The sequence below is a fragment of the Loxodonta africana genome, chromosome 10, assembly GCF_030014295.1.
Source record: "Loxodonta africana isolate mLoxAfr1 chromosome 10, mLoxAfr1.hap2, whole genome shotgun sequence".
In the NCBI taxonomy this organism is placed as follows: domain Eukaryota; kingdom Metazoa; phylum Chordata; class Mammalia; order Proboscidea; family Elephantidae; genus Loxodonta; species Loxodonta africana.
Window position 1 is genome coordinate 17,108,906 of NC_087351.1, and position 17,576 is coordinate 17,126,481.

The following is a 17,576-nucleotide window of genomic DNA, read 5'->3' on the forward strand; positions in this document are numbered from 1 at the left end:
CACACAAAATCAAGAGCAAAAATAAAGTCACGTGCTACAGAACATCTTCAACTCAGGAGAGAACTTGTTGATTAAGAATGTTGTGCACCATCCATTAGTAGCCAGGAATACACAGAGTGTGCTGACCCATTTGCTTTTTGATTGAGAATGTAAGACAGCACTCAGAACACAGGGAAAAAAATCATATTGCTGCAATGGAGATATGTTGTTGCTAGTAGCCGTCAAGTTGAGTGACTCATGGCAACCCCATGTGTGAAGAGTAGAACTGGTCCAGAAGGTTTTCAAGGCTGTGACCTTTCAGAAGCAGATGCCAGACCTGTCATCTGAGGTGTCACTGGGTAGGCTCGAACCACCAACTTTTCAGCTAATAGTCAAGTACTTAACGGTTTGCTCCACCCAGGGGCTCTCAATGAAGATATAGATACATCTATAAAATATTTCAGAAAACAGATTTATAATAAACCAGAGCCAGGGTAATATTAAAAGGGATGTCTGTCATTGGGACTGAAGGTGAGGTTCTTTGGGGTGGACAGGAGGAGTTAGGCAATACCATCTCTTTGAGGGTCTCATGTGCTCTGGACACACAAGCCTCCTGTCGTGGAACACTTGGGAAATTTCTCAATTTTCACCATCTTTGAGGAACCCTTAAAATAGGTCTTCAGAGTCAGGATTGGAGGAAGACTCGTTGACAACCTGCAATACGCAGATGACACAATCTTGTTTGCCAAAAGTGAAGATGACTTGAAGTACTGAACGTGAAGAAAACAAAAATCCTTGCAACTATTAATTTTACAACTAGACCGATAAACAGTATCATGATAAATGGAGGAAAAATTGAAGTTATCAAGGATTTCATTCTACTTAGGTCAACAATCAATGTCCGTGGAAGCAGCAGTCAAGAAATCAAACAATGTATTGCACTGGACAGATGTGCTACAAAAGACCTCTTTAAAGTGTCAAAAAGCAATGATGTCACTTTGATGACTAAGGTGCACCTGACCCAAGCCATGGTCTTTTCAATCACCTCACATGCATGGGAAAGCTGGACAATGAAAAAGGAAAACAGAAAACAATTGATGCGTTTGAAATGTGGCATTGGTGAAGAATATTGAATATACCGTGGATGATGAAAGAACAAACAAATCAGTCTTAGAAGGAATATAAGTGAAATTCACCTTAGAATTGAGGATGGTGGGACTCCAGCTCACTTACTGCTTACTTTGGATACATCATCAGGAAAGACCCGTCACTAGAAAAGGACATCATGGTTGGTAAAGCAGAGGGTCATTGAAAACGAGGGAAACCCTCAATGAGATGAATTGACACGATAGCTACAAGAGTGGACTCAGACATCCTAGCTATCATGAAGATGGCACAAGGCTGGGCAATGATTTGTTCTGTCATACATAAAGTCGCCATGAGTCGGAGCTGACTTAACAGCAACTAATAACAAGATTAGGTGTTCAGTCACGTCTTGTGATTGGCCTAGGTTGCAAGTGTGCTCTCGGAAGAATCTTGCACCGTAGCCCTTGTACTCCAGCCTACCAACCTTCTTGCCGTTCCTCCAACATCTCAGAGGCCTTTTATCTGCTCTTCCCTCTGTCTGGAATATTCCTCTGCACAGCTCACTGTGTGGCTGGGTCCTTCTCATTGTTCAGGTCTCAGCTCAAACATCTCCACCTCAAAAAGGCCTTCCTTGACAGCCTCTCTGAAGCAGCCAACCTACCACACACTGCCAAAGTTTTGCCATCTCATCATCCTCTCTTATTTTCTCCTTATCACTGACATGCTCTTAGATTTGGTTTGTCTATCGTTTATTGTCTGTCTCCCCTACAGAGAAACGGAACCAATAGGATATGTGCGTATGTGTGTGTGTGTGTGTGTATAGAGGAACAGAGAGAGACAGAGGAAAAGGGAAAGGAGGAAAGAAGAGAGAGAAAGAGATGGAAAGAGGGAGATTTATTTTAAAGAGTTGGCTCATGTGATTACAAAAATGAATAACTAAATAAACACATTGCCATCGAGTCAATTCCAACCCATAGCGACCCTATAGGACAGAAAAGAATTGCCCCATAGGGTTTCCAATGAGCAGCTGGGGGATTCAAACTGCCAACCTTTTGATTAGTAGCTGAGCTCTTAATCATTACACCACCAGAGCTCCTTGGGGGCTGGCAAATCCCAAATCCATAGGTCAGGAGGCAGATTGGAAACTCTGAGAGGATGTCTATGTTACAGGCTTCAGGCAAAATTTCTTGTCCTTTGGGAAACCTCAGTTTTTATTCTTAAGGCCTTCATCTAAATGGGTGGAAATGCACCCACATTATGGAGAGTAGTCTGTTTTACTCAAAGCCAACTGATTGTAGATGTTAATCACATGTAAATACCTTCATAGTAACATCTAGATTAGTGTTTGATCAAACAACTGAGCTCCCTAACCTAACCAAGTTGACTCGTGACTGGAGGAAAAAAAAAAAATTGAGGAAAAGAGCAAGATAATTGGACGTCTGGAGGAAATCCCCTGAATGAACAAGGATTCTGGCTGAGAGGGCTGCACCAGATAACCGGGCTCAAATGACAGATGGAATGCCTCTTCCAGGTCAAATATGAGTTTGTGTTATATCATTCCATTCCCAGCCCTGCCCAAGAAAAAGAGTGTTGACGTGTAAAATAAATAACTAGGGCCTCCAAGCCTATGACGGAAACCCCTTAGAAAGATCTTACTCCTGAAAGCTTCCATAAAGACCTGTGGGAACAAAGACAGTGGACGTTGGACGTGTACACATTCAGACAACCGGCCCCGAGAGGGAGAAGTAGCTATTACGAATGCTGTATAAGTGGACCAGAAAATAGCTTGTTTGTTTGTTTTTCCCCTACTGGACGGTGAGATACAAAGCCTACTAGAGAGGACGGGGAGTACCTAGGTGGTCCAAACAGTTAATGCAGTCAGCTGCTAACCAAAAGGCTTAAGGTTCGAATCCACCCAGAAGTGCCTCGGAAAGAGAGGTCTGGCAATCTATTTCTGGAAAATCAGCCACTGAAAACCCTATGCAGCACATTTCTACTCTGACATACATGGGGTTTTCAGGAGTCAGAGTCATCTTGACAGCACCTGGCTTTAAAGGATATGGCGCAACTGCAAGAACCTTCCAAGAAGTACTTGTATTTCTGGTGACTGCTTTTCATGGGAGATTTGATTATTTTATTGTGACCAGATAGTAAAGGAATCTTTGTAACACTTGACTTGGGGATCCCAAGTGGAAAGTTACTGGCAGGAGGATTCAATTCAGTTGAAAAACTGGTTTGACTCATCAGTGACTGAGACTGTTGGCTGTATGAATAAATTTACTGATGTTTTACTGAAATCTAAGACAATTCATATTCCTTATATTAGCTATTAATCTCAATAACCTTCTGTTATGGATTGAATTTTGTCCCCCCAAAATGTTCCTCAACTTGGCTAGGCCATGATTCCTAGTATTAAGTGACTGTCCATCATTTTGTCACTTGATGTGATTTTCCTATGTGTTGTAAATCCTATCTCTATGACTTTAATGAGGCAGGATTAGTGGCAGTTATGTTAATGAGGCCGGACTCGATCTACAAGATTAGGTCATGTCTTAAATCAATCTCTTTTGAGATATAAAAGAGGAGCCAGCCGAGAAACATGGGGACCTCATACCACCAAGAAACAAGAGCCAGGAGAATAGCGCATTCTTTAGATTCAGGGTCCCTGCGCTAAGAAGCTCCTCGACCAGGGGAAAATTGATGACGAGGACCTTCCCCCAGAGCCGACAGAGAGAGAAAGCCCTCCCCTGGAGCTGATGCTCTGAATTTGGACTTGCAGCCCACTGGACTGTGAGAGAACAAACTTCTGTTTGTTAAAGCCATCCACTTGTGGTATTTCTGTTATAGCAGCACTAGATGATAAGGCACCTCCCAAACTTCAAACTTGGCCTATTACTCCAATTTTTTTTTTTAACCAGAAGCTGGCAATTTACTATCTAAATAACTTTCTTCTTCCATAATAAGGTAAGGATTCTGCTGAATATGAAAAAGGAAGAAAAACATTCACGATAACATATCATAACCTTAACAAACACCTTTGATTAATTGAAAACTGTCTAGAATCTGATTATCTGATCCAAATAACTTCCCAGTTGTCCACGGGCCTTCTCTCACTCTTCGTTCTTATTGGCTGCCTCAGAGCTGGACTTGGCTTGATTTTCAGCTCTGCCGTTTTATGTACGACCATGTCATTTAGGATACTCTCAGCCCCAAGTAATGAAAAACCCAGCTTAAACTGGCTTAACCAATCTCTTTTAGCTCTTGAGTTTTTCTTAGTTGTCAAAAAAAAAAAATTTAACAGAAAGTCCAAAGAGAGGGCATTTGCAGGGCTGCATAATTCATTTCCTCAGTAACATCCCAAGTATCCAGGCGCTTTCCCTCTTTCTTTTCTGCCAGCCTTAGCGCACTGGTTTTGTTCTCGGGATGGTGTCCACAGTTCTAGGTATCGCATCCACGATGTAGAGCAGCCTGTTTCGTTCATACAGTGTGTCTATTATTAAAAACAAGAAATCCGTCTTCCCCAGGAGCCCCCAGAACTCTTTCCTTCCGTGCTTGTGAGAAGAAAAATTACCATTACTAGTTTAGTCTGGCAATTCCCAGCCCTGGTTGCAAATTAGAATCACCCAGGACACTTAGGAAAACTAAGGTCTCACCCCCAAAGATGCTGCTTTAATTGGGCTGGAATGCTTCTAATGGGAGCCAGGATGGAGACCTGGCGTCATCTAATCAAGATTGCATTTCCTGGGATCCGAGGGGAGGCTTCCCTGATACCTGAATATTGTCCACCTGATACCTTTAAAATTCAGGATTCTGACACAGGAAGGACGTAGGGTGGGGATGGCTAATTGGCAGCTGAACAAGCATGTTATCTGTCATAAATCAATCTCTGAGTGCAGTTTTTCCGCTGGAAAATGAGTACTACGTGTCTTGCAATCTTACCTACCCTTCAGATTGCCAAATCTTATGTACAGTCCATTCTGTCTTTCCTTACTTTCTCCTATCACCCCACCCCCGAGAGAGTGACTCAGGGTTGGGTGGTGGCAGGGGGCAAAGCTTCACATGACTTCTTACAGCTCTTCTAAAACTCTCTCCACTCCCCGCCTCCCTAAACCACTTGCCATCAAGCAGATTTCAGCTCATGGTGACCCCATGTGTATCAAAGTAAGACTGTGTTCCATGGGGTTTCCAGTGGCTGATTTTTCAGAAGTAAGTCTCCAGGACATTCTTCAGAAGTGTCCCTGGGTGGATTTGAACCTCCAGCCTTTTGGTTAGCAGCCAAGCACGTTAACCATTTGCACCACCCAGGGACTCCTGCCATATCCCTATCTGGGCAGCTTAAGGAGAGGTGGCTGTACTGCTTCCCTTCGTATACCTATACCCAGATATATAGGTCATTGAAATGGCCAGAAATCTTAGGAGCAGTACTAGGGACTGCCTGAAGGTGGCGCTTGAGAGCGACACAGACAAAACATCTGATCTGGCAATGTGAAAAGTCAAGTCCAGTCTTTCTCTTCTTCCAGATAAAGTTAATTGCCTTAAGTTAACTCACAGCATAAGACTTCATGGCACAAAAAGCAGAACAAAATTATCAAAGGTATAATTTGGAGGCTCTGTCAAGAGCTGTGATGATCACACTCTAATAGGTATAAACGCCCAGAAGCACTAAGGCTTCTGTGCTGAGAGTGTCTGAAGGAGGAACGATGCCTGCATCAGCGTTCAGGCTCCGGAGAGGAAAAAGCTTTTTGGTCTGCAATTACGAGTCTGCTAATCTTTGCTTTAGAACACATCAACTTGATGCTTGCTATTTTTTTAAGCACACTTTTTCTTCACTTTTTCGCATGTATATTCATGTGAGTAAAAGATGCTTTTCACTCTTCGCTGGGTTTTGAAGCCTCTGCCTGTTGGGAGGGCTCAGATCCTCACCTTGGAGTGGCTTTCCCTAAGGCTGGGTTTGTGAAGCTCCAAAGTGCAAAACGGGCTTATCTAGACAATACCGTAAGGCCACCATATTTGCATTTCTCAGCCCTATTTCCCCAAACTTGCATCCTCACATGTATCTCACTTAACCCCAGAGACCTGTCCCACTCATGCTCTTCCCTTCGAAGTCTCGTTCCAAAAAAAAAAAAAAAAAAAGGTGTCCTTGCTTCCCTGGAGCGTAAGTGGCTTCTAGAATCGGAACTAACACTCTTCTATTGCCTCTGCAGTAACAGATCTCCTACCTCCCTTCTTGGTTCCACACCATGACCACCCAGTGCTCTACTACGTTCCCACCTTGGGCGAAGACTGGCATGGAATGGATCTCCCAGAGCGCATCACCCTGCTTCTAGAAAGCCCCAGATACTGGACTAAGGTTGCCCTGGTTCTTGGCTTGTTCCCCTGAAGATCAGGTCAAATCCTACTAAAGAGAGATCTTCTGAGGAAGAAATTAGAGTTTTCCTTACCTACATACAAAATTCCATCCCAGGTTTGAGGAAAAAAAGTTGCTCTCTGGTCCCTTATACTTTCAGACACCCTCTACTGGGCTGAACTGTGAATGCAGAAAGGTGGCCAAGATAAAGATGAACAGAAATGGATCACCAGTAAGCACTGATCTGGCTTCACACCTTCCATCACTTCTAAAGGCTAAGTCTTCCAATAAGAAGGAAGAAGATCTTCTTTTTATCTTCTCTCCACCTCCATGCCCTCACCTTGCCTGACTTTCTACCACCCACCCCTTTGGTTTCTTTCCCTCGGGGTCAGTCATCCCCCCAGGGCTGTTCTCAGAGGGAACTTGAAAAGGGTGAACTGGAAAGGCAGACTTGTGGAATGCAGAAGAGCCACAAAGGGGGCCTGAGAAACCAAAATGGCCCAGGTTGAGGAGTATATTCTCCCCCTAGGGCACAGCTCTTTCCCTTAATCCACACGCACATGCTGAGTTAAATAGGGGTAAATACAGTCTCTACTATCTCTCTTTCTAACCAATACTTGTTGCCCAGGCTAACCACGCGTCATTGAAGGGGTTCAATGGAATACAATGATCCACAGCTTTAATGTCTTTTAGTACGCTGGTGGCATAGTGGTTAAGTACTACGGCTGCTAACCAAGAGGTCAGCAGTTCGAATCCACCAGGCGCTCCTTGGAAACTCTATGGTGCAGTTCTACTCTGTCCTATAGGGTTGCTATGAGTTGGAATCGACTCGACGGCAGTGGGTTTTGTTTTGTTTTGTTTTTGAAAAGGCATAGCTCACACTCTCCTATTCATAAGGAATTTTACAGCAAGAGAGAGGCCAGCACACCTTATACCTGCTGCTGGAGCAGATGACGTGATATTTTTCATTATCTCTACATTTGAAATTCTCTCGTTTCTCCCAGAAATCTCCCAGTTAATCCCAGGAAGTGAGTAAGGCACACAAGACCCATGACTAAAAGGACCCAAGCAGCTCCTGGCTGGAAGCCCATGAATCAGAAGCTGGAAATCATTGGCTGAAGTTCTTCAGATCTTCACTAGAGGTAGACTTAATATCTTTTTTCCCCAAATGCACTTGAATTTGAACAAAAAAAAAAACCGTTTCCCATGAGTCAATTCCAACTCAGCAACCTATAGGACAGAGTAGAACTGCCCCCATAGGGTTTCCAAGGCTGTAATCTTCACATAGTGTTTATTAGGCCCGCACAACAAATAACTGTAATGGCCAAAACGTTTTGGGTGCCTCCTGTTCAGAGGCTTACATATGATCTCAGGTAGTCTTCACACCACCACCGGAGACTGGTACTATGATCATTCCCATCTTACAGATGAAGACACTGAGGCACAGGGAACATAATTAACCTCCCAAGTAAATAAGTGACATGATAAGAAGTTAGGCATAAAGCACCAGGGAAACACTGATGAGAGAACAATCTGATAATAATAGTAATAAGTAACGTTTATTTAGCTCGATGTGTCAAGCTCTGTGCCAAATGTACACGCTTTCTCTTTAATCCTCGTATCAGCTGATGTGGAAATTATACCACCAATATAATGCCAAGGAGAGTGAGCACATTAAAAAGGCCCTATCGTCTGACCACCTCCTCTGTGTCTCTTGCTCTGACCACTAATATTTCAAATGTATTGAACAGGTTCAACTTTCCCTCTGCTTCCTCTCCTCTACGGGTCCCAACAACACTCATTGTCATCCAGACAATTGTTCTCCCTTCCTACTCCCCCAAAACTTCCAGCTACGACACTGAAAATTATTATTCCCCCATTTACAGATTTGGAAACTGAAGCTCAGATCAGCTAAAAAAACATTTGCAAGTCCACTCAGCTTAGAAGAGAAGATGTCTAGAATGGAGGAAGGGGTATAAACCCCATGTATGGCTCCAGAGCACACATGGAAGGCTAGGGCATGCCAGGATGAGGAAACAGCCTGGACCAAAGGACAAAAGTGTGAGGAGTATGTTTGATTATGAACTCCAGATCAATGTGTATAATGGGAGTGGTGGGCACGAGGTGGGGGATGGAAGGACCTGACTTGTAGTCACGTGGTGTTACAGATTGCATTATGTTCTTCAAAAAGTTATGCTTTGGAATCCTAACCCCTCTACCTGTGGATATAATCCTATTTGGAAATAGGGTTTTCTTTGTTATGTGAATGAGGCCATCTCAGTGTAAGGTGTGCGCTAAACCTAATCGCTTCTGAGTTATGAGGAGCAGTATAGACGGAGAGAAGCAAGGAGAAGCTGGAGGAACAGATGCCACGGGACAATCACTAAGGAACGAAGGAACACGGGGGCTGTGGAAGCTGAGCCAAGGATATTCCCCTAGAGCTGACAGAGTCTTTCCCTAGAGCCAATGCCCGGGATTTAGACTTCTAGCCTCCTAAACCGTGAGAAAATTAATTTCCATTCTTTAAAGTCACACGCTTGTGGTATTTCTGTTGTAGCAGCATAAAGAAACTGAGACAGGTGGTGAAGGAGCTTGGATGCCGTGCTAAAATATGGCACTTCAGCCTGGGAGTCAACAATTTTAAGCAAAATTTGATCTGATCGCATCTTATTACTAAGACCCTGGACCAGAATATCTCAAAATTATTTACTACTTTTCATTGATTTAATTAACAAAACCAACAATAAAAGGATGACAGCGACTATCACCTGCATTGTATGGATAAGGAAACTGAGGCAGAGACATTAAATAACTCCCTGAGGTTCACAGATAGTTAATGACAAAGCAGAAACTTGTGCCCTAATCCTCTAACTCCTGGTCCTCAGCTCTGTCCTTAACAGTGACCAACTTTTGGCTGTAAGAGAACTGCCACCCAGGCCATACTTACCCCATGCTATAAAATACAAAGATCTCCGAGCCCTACCTACCCCGACCCTCCCCCCACCCACACACGCACAAAATAAAACCAAACCCACTGCCGTCGAGTTGATTCCAACTCATAGTGACCCTACAGGACAGAGTAGAACTGCCCCAAAGGGTTTCCAAGGCTGGAAATCTTTATGGAAACAGACTACCACATTTTCTTCCATGGAACAGCTGGTGGATTTGAACCGCTAACCTTTTGTTTAGCAGCCGAGTGCTTTAACCACTGTGCCACCGGGTCTCCTTTAACCTACCTCCACCCTTGCCAAATTCAGGGCCCACTTGCCTCTGTGCCCTCTCTTCCAGAATTCAGCAGAGAAATTTCTGCCACACTCAGTCTTTTACCTGTTCGTAGGTGCAAATACGGATTCACACAGCAGGAAAGAGAATGCAGAGCCCAGCCACCGTTTTCACCCTGTGGGCTTCTGAATTGCCTTCTGCACTTCTCCCTGGGTAGCTCAGAGTGAAAAATAATGAATCTTCAGCAAACTGAGGGCATAACTGAGTTTTAACACGTTTAAAGCATTGCATCGAAGAAGACACTCTTCAATTTGGTATTTGAGCTCAGCGATACCCTGTCACCCTGTAACTCTGAGTAAATCATTTGAAGAGTTCTAAGAACCTTCTCACAGGAAAGAGTAACCCACAGGCCTCTAGTTGTGTTCTCTGGGCCCCTTTGACCTCAGGTTTTGATGTGTGAGTGGAGCCAAAAAAATAAAAAGATTGTAAGGGGAGGTGAGAAAATGACAATCAAGGGACAAAGGAACCAGCCATGCAAAACCTTAGTAGCCAAATACATCACTTCTGGAGACAGCGGCACCTTCCTTTGTACAGGGCTATGTCCCCAGCCCCCAGCACAGGAGTCAATACATATGTTTTGATGGTGTTGATTATAGCTCAAATATATCATTAACTAGGCAAGAAAGAAAGGGGAGGGAGGCAGATAGAGGCAGAGGGAGAGGCAGAATGAATCACTGGGGACACTAGAGAGGCTGGTATCTAGGAACCAGGGTGTATGCTACAAAAAGTATCAAAGGAGTGGGACCACATTAGCCTGTTGGGAAACCAGGGCCCTGGATACCACAGGCCCAGAGTAGGGTCCTCGGTCCCACTCCTCCTAGCTGCGTGATGTTGGGCAAGTTATAGAACCTTCCGGAACCCATTTCTCCTCTGTCAAATGGGAATCAGAGCAACATCTACCGCACAGAGTACCCATGAGAACTGAGGGATAAATCATATAGGAGCACTCAGCTCGGTTCCTGGCACCTACTGAGTGCGCAATAGATGTTACCAAAAACCAACCAAACCTGCTGTTGTCAAGTCGATTCCGACTCATAGTGACCCTATAGGACATAGTAGAACGGTCCCATAGAGTTTCCGAGGAGCGCCTGGCAGATTTGAACTGCCGACCCTTTGGTTAGCAGCCATAGCACTTAACCACTAAGCCACCAGGGTTGTTAGTCATTATTAATTATAAATTTAAGATTGTCCTCTTTGATTCTAAAATGTCTGGCTCCTCAGTGAGCCCTCCTAGTTTTTCTCTATTATTCCTAGAAAAATTATTTTCCAACTATATATAGATAGATAGTTTGTTCACCACCAAACGAAAACTGTTTCCACATTCAGCTCACCAGTTCCTGAAAAACAAAGCAAAACTTCTGTAGAGTCAAAAGGCTGCAGTCTCCTCCTGCTCTCTTCATTGTTTAACTATGTTTTGTTTCTTTTTTTCTGAGAAATGCGGTTTGTCTCAGGTTCCTCCTCCCCAGAGCCAGAGGCAGGGCACCAGGGTTTCCATCTCACAGAGCATGTAATGGGGCGTCCTGGGGAGTTAATGGATTCCAGAGAGCGAGGGGCCACTGGCACATAAGAGCCAGGAGTCTCCACATAAAGGGTGACAGCGCAGAAACCTCACTAATGCTCTCTTTCCATTACCGTTCTACAATCTTTCCTGTCTCCCACTATTATCTTCGATTAAGCTTTGCTTTTTAAAACACTTTGTCTGCCCCCAGGGTCATTATCTTCCATCTGGCACAGCAGTTGGCAGTCAGAGCTGGACGTCGCACTTCTCAGAAATCTCAAGGTTGGGGGCCAGATAATTTTTTAGAAACCTCTTTAATCTGGTTCTCTACCCTGAATGTTTTTCAGTCTTTCCCAAAAGCACTTCAACGTGAGTCATAAAGAAGTGATCTCCTGTTCAAAAAGAAAAAGGGAGGATCTTTATCTGTTTTCTCATCCCTGATGCTGAAAGTGGGCAGCCCAGGGTTGAGGTAGACCCGCAAACTGGTTTATTTTGCAAGTGGTTTAACAACTTTGGGCAAATGTCTGTATTTTATTTGGTATGTCATCTCAACTCATTTTGTCTCCTTTCTGGTTGTTGTTAGCTGCCACTGAGATGACCCCTGACTCATGGCAATCCCCAATACAACTAAACGTTGCGGGTTCTGCGCCATCCCTGTGATCAGGTACAGGTCTGTCCATTATAATCTATGGGGTTTTCATTGGCTGATTTTCAGAAGTAGATCATCAGGCCTTTCTTCCTAGTCCATTTTAGTCGGGAAGGTCCACTGAAACCTGTTCAGCATCATAGCAACATGCAAGCCTCCACTGACAGGTAGATGATTGCCACACATGAGGTGCATTAGCTTGGAATCAAACCCAGGTCTCCAATATACTCCAAAAGAAACCAAACCCATTGCCGTTGAGTCAATTCTGACTCATAGCGACCCCACAGGACAGAGTAGAACTGCCCACAGGGTTTCCAAGGAGTAGCTGGTGGATTCAAACTGGCGATCTTTTGGTTAGCAGCCAAATGCTTAACCACTGGGTTACCAGGGCTCCCAGTCTCCTGTATAGAAGGTGAGAATTCAACCACTGAACCATCACATACATTTTTTGTCACCTAGCAGCTCTGAAAACCCAGACAACTTCAAGAGCTCTTTCACCAGACAAACTGGGGAGAGGGCAAGGCTGAGGTGGGGCCAGAACCGATACCCAGATATTCTTACTCAGAACACTTGTCTACTGAAACTCTCAAATAGCTTCCATTTTCTAACAGCCTGTCCCACTTCCCCACAACCCCACCTTGCAACCTGTATAAAGATCTGAAGTCTGAATTCTTGGTCTCTACATAATTTTTTTTTACGTAATTTAATTTAAAAGTAACTGCTCCTGTAATATATGATACTGCCACCAGATGGCATCAAAAGTCACAGTTTTATTTCTAGTGGTGTACTGGTTAATTTTTTTTTTTTTTTTACTGGTTAAGGGCTCTGCTGCTAACCAAAATGTCAGCAGTTCAAATCTACCAGCCACTCCTTGGAAACCCTATGGAGCAGTTCTACTCTGTCCCATAGGGTCGCTATGAGTCGGGATCGACTTGACGGCATCTAACAACAATAACAATGTGACAGACAGAGCCCTGGTGGCACAGTAGTTAGGAGTTCAGGCTGCTAACCAAAGGGTTGGCAGTTCCAATCTACCAGCCACTCCCTGGAAACGCTACGGGGCAGTTCTACTCTGTCCTATAGGGTCACTATTCGGAATTGACTCAATGGCAACGAGTTTGGTTTTGTGGAGGGATGTGCCAGACACTGATAGAATTAAGAATCAAGTAGTGAACAAAAATGACAAGGTCACAACCCGCCAAAAGTTTCCAGTCTAACAAGAATACAGGCATCAAATATAATATTATAGTTAAGTTACAAAGACTGATGGAAGTGGGCAGACGCAGTAATTCTCATCACATGTTCGATGAGCTCCCCCACGTTCTCCAGCCATTTTGCAGTTAGGCAGGGCCTTGTGACTAGTTCTGGCCAATGGAATGTGAGCAGAAGTCACGTGTGACACTTTAGAGCCTGTGAAGTTTACATTTACTTTACCCAAAGAATTTGGTCTTTGTCCTTGGTTCCTGAGAGATAACTTCTAAAACCTTGGAATTTCCCCAGTGATTGAAGTGTCCTTCAGGTCTCCAGACCATGCCTAACCTGTTATGCTAATGAGGTGACTCTTGGTTGGGGGCTGGCCAGGCCAGAAAGACCCACCTTGTGATATCAGCTAACCTCAAGTAAGGAAGGGGGATGATTCAATCAATCATACCCACAGAATGAGACTCCAGTAAACGCTGTGGACATGGAAGCTCCATGGACTTCCCGGTTAGTACAAGACATCGATGCATGTGGGAGGGTAGTACGTCGCTTTATGGGACATGGAAGCTTTCTGTTGGGAACTCTCCCAGACTCTGCTCTACATGTCTCTTTATTTGCATCCTCTTTGCTATAATAAAACTGTAATCATAAGTATAGTGCTTTCCTGAGTTATCTGAGTTTCCTGAGTTCTGAGTCATTCTGGTGAGTTCTTGAACTTGAGGGAGTAGTGGGAGCCAGCAAGTCATAAGTGAGGTTAGCTGGGGACTCCTGAGCTATGGCTGGTATTCTGAAAGGGCAGAGGGAACTCTTGAATCTGTAGCCAATGGGTCAGAAGTAAGGGGGGCCCTGGGAACTTCCAAGCTTATGGCTGGCATCCTAAAGGATAGTGGGAAAACCCCTAACTTATACCCAGCAGGTCAGAAGTAAGGGTGTTGTGGTGACTCCCAAGCTTGCAGCTGACATCTGAGGTCTTAGGCCAACTTGACAGTCTGTAGGACACTGCCCTATAACTTGAGAAGTCTGACCTAGCTCTGGGTGCTTAGGGTTAGAGGAGGACATGCTACATTTGCAACTACTGTCAGAACAGAAGTGGAAAAGAGAGAAACAGAATTGAAAATAAATTGATTTGAATTGATCAACACAGTTTGATGCTATAGAAATGAGAAGTGAGAGTCTGATTTTTCACTCAGAGCCAAAGCAGAGAAAAGTGCCTATGATTTCCCCATACTTCTCTCTTCTCCTACCCTGGAAGCTGGTGACATGACGGATAGTAGAATCTCTATTAGCCTGGATCCCTGACTGACTCTGTGGAGCAGAGCCTCCACCTCACCCCCACACTTCCTGACCCCGAACCTCCACAACTCACATTGAATAAACCAAAAACCAAACTTGTTGCCATCGAGTCAATTCCAACTCATAGTAACCTATCACCTTGCTGGCGCAGTGAAGAGCTATGCTGCTAACCCAAATGTTGGCAGTTCAAATCCAGCAGCCGCTCCTTGAAACCCCTATGAGGCAGTTCTACTCTGTCCTATAGGGTTGCTATGAGTCAGAATCGACTCTATAACAATGGGTCACATTGGATAGGTACCATAAATCTTTACTGAATTAAGCCATAGAGATTTGGGGGTTAGTTTTTTTACACCATAACCCTAGTGAGTATGTTAGTCTGGCTAAGGACTAACTTTCTAGTGGCAGAGATGAAACTAAGAGTGGTTGGGATCTTTTTCCTCTAGGCAAGTAGGCCTTTACACAAGAAGCACAGACTTATGAAGGATGAGGGAAAAAAGCAAGCTGTATTGCCACCTCCAATTCCCTGAGACTGGTGGGAAGAAAGAGGATACTCCCTAACCAAAGAGCCCAGTTAAGGTTAAGTTTCTTACCATTTCAAGCAGAATACAGAGCACATGATAACAAGACTAGCTGGGTATGATTATTCCAGAAGGACTTCTAATTCTGTCCAAGGGAGAGAAAAACTCTAGGCAGCTAGTCTCAGCCGGTCAGGACTAGCTCACAGACTATTGCCTCAGGCTGCCCACAGAGATGGTCATGGGACCTCTCCATACATAGTAGCCACAAACATAAGGAAAGAGCCAGGTGTTAACTGGCTGGGCTGGCGAGGTTCCACCAATCTGCCTTTCTATTTATTTTTTTGGAATTTTTTATTTTGATATAATTTCAAACTTACAGAAAAAATGGAAAAACAGTACAAAGAACTCCCATATACTCTTCACTCAGATTCACTAGTCCCCTTATTAAAACTCAGGTGATCTGTTCCATACCAAACATAGCTTTAACGCCTAACTCAAGTTTCATAAACCAGTTTTATATTTAAGACTTGCAAAATATGTTAGGTATAGAGTCACCTTAATCTATAAAGAGGTATTTCAAGGCCATAAGGAAAAAGTAACACTCCTTAGAAAAATGGACAAAGGCCGTAAGTTGACAAAAGAAGTAGAATTGGCAAATAAACATTAATAAAAAACTTCAATTCTCTAGTAATCAAAGAAATAGAAACTAAAACCTCGTTTTTCACCTATCAGACTAATAAAGATTTAAATAAATGATAATGCTTCTGTTGGAGACAGCATGAGGAAACAGGCACTCTCATACAATACAATGATACAATACTGCTTATTCTGTAAATTGGTACAGCATTCTGGTTGGCTTATCTGACAAAAAATGTCAAAAGTCTTTTGGCAAACGCCCTTTCTACACCAACTGAGATGATTGCGTGGCTCTTCTCCTTTGTTCTATAATGTGGTGTATTATATTCCTTAGTTTTCTAATGTTGAACCACCCTTGCATTTCTGGAATAAACCTCACTTGGTGTACAAGCCTTTTAATATGAAGTTGTATTCCTTTGCTAGTATTTTGTTGAGGACTTTTTATCTAAATTCATAAGGAAAAAGATCAAAATGGATGTCAGAAGAGACTCTGAAACTTGCTCTTGCATGCACAGCAGCTAAAGTGAATGGAAGAAATGATGAAGTAAAAGAGCTGAACAGGAGATTTCAAAGGGCAGCTCAAGAAGACAAAGTAAAATGTAACAAAATGTGCAAAGACATGGAGTTAGAAAACCAAAAGAGAAGAAAACCCTCAGCTTTTCTCAAGGTAAAAGAACTGAAGAAAAATTCAAGGCTCGAGTTGCAATTTTGAAAGATTCTATGGGCAAAATATTTAATGACACAGGAAGCATCAAAAACAGATGGAAGGAATACACGGAATCACTGTACCAAAAAGAACTGGTCAATGTTGAACCATTTCCGGAGGATATCAAGAACCGATAGTGTTGATAGTATTGAAGGAAGAAGCCCAAGCTTCACTGGAGGCATTGGCCAAAAACAAGGCTCCAGGGATTAATGGAATACTAATTGAGATGTTCCAACAAAGGCATGCAGTGCTGGAGGTGCTCACTTGTCTATGCCAAGAAATTTAGAAGACAGTTTCCTGGCCACCTGACTGGAAGAGATGCATATCGGTGCCCATTTCAAAGAAAGGTGATCCATCAGAATGGGGAAATTATCTAACAATATCATTAATATCACACATAAGTAACATTTTCCTGAAGATCATTTCAAAAGTGGTTGTAGCAGTACATTGACAGGGAGCTGCCAGAAATTGAAGCCAGATTCAGAAGAGGACATGGAACAATGGATATTATTGCTGATATCAGATGGATCTTGGCTGAAAGCAGAGAATACCAGAAAGTTGTTTACCTGTGTTTTATTGGCTATGCAAAGGCATTCAACTGTGTGGATCATAACAAATTATGGATAACACTGCAAAGAATGGGAATTCCAGGACACTTAATTGTGCTCATGTGGAACATATACATAGACAAGAGGCAGTCGTTTAAACACAGCAAGGGGATACTGTGTGGTTTAAAGTCAGGAAAGGTGTGCATAAGGGTTGTATGCTTTCACCATACTTATTAAATCTATGTTAAGCAAATAATCCAAGATGTTGGGCTATATGAAGAAGAATGCGGCATCAGGATTGGTGGAAGATTCATTAACAACCTGAGATGTACAGATGACACAAACTTGCTTGCTGAAAGTGAAGAGGGCTTAAAGCACTGATGAAAACCAAAACCCACAGCTTTCAGTATGGATTACACTTCCACATAAAGAAAACAAAAATCCTCACAACTGGACCAATAAGCAACATCATGATAAACAGAGAAGAGGTTGAGATTGTCAAGGATTTCATTTTACTTGGATCCACAATCAACACCCATGGAAGCAGCAGTCAGGAATTCAAACGACATATTGCACTGGGTAAACTTGCTGCAAAAGACTCCTTTAAAGTGTTAAAAAGCAAAGATGTCACTTTGAGGACTAAGGCATGCTTGACCCAAGCCATGATATTTTCATTTGCTTCATATGCATGCCAAAGCTGGACAATGAATAAGGAAGACTGAAGAAGAATTGATGCCTTTGAATTAAGGTGTTAGTGACAAATATTGAATATACCATGGACTGCCAGAAGAAAGAACAAGTCTGTCTTGGAAGAAATACAGCAAGAGTGCTCCTTGG

General features: G+C 43.3%; 1 long non-coding RNA gene across 5 annotated transcripts in view; it reads right to left on the reverse strand.

Annotated features, from left to right (window-relative positions):
- LOC111753003 (uncharacterized) overlaps positions 1–10,063 on the reverse strand; it is a 48,963-nt gene extending 38,900 nt beyond the window's left edge. For 4 of the 5 annotated variants that reach the window (XR_010323116.1, XR_010323118.1, XR_010323117.1 and 1 more), the window contains exon 1: positions 9,740–10,063. This is a non-coding gene — a long non-coding RNA (uncharacterized LOC111753003). The remainder of the gene's footprint in view (positions 1–9,739) is intronic. The other variant, XR_002787860.2, reaches the window with a different exon arrangement.
- Between the last annotated feature and the right edge of the window lie 7,513 nt (positions 10,064–17,576).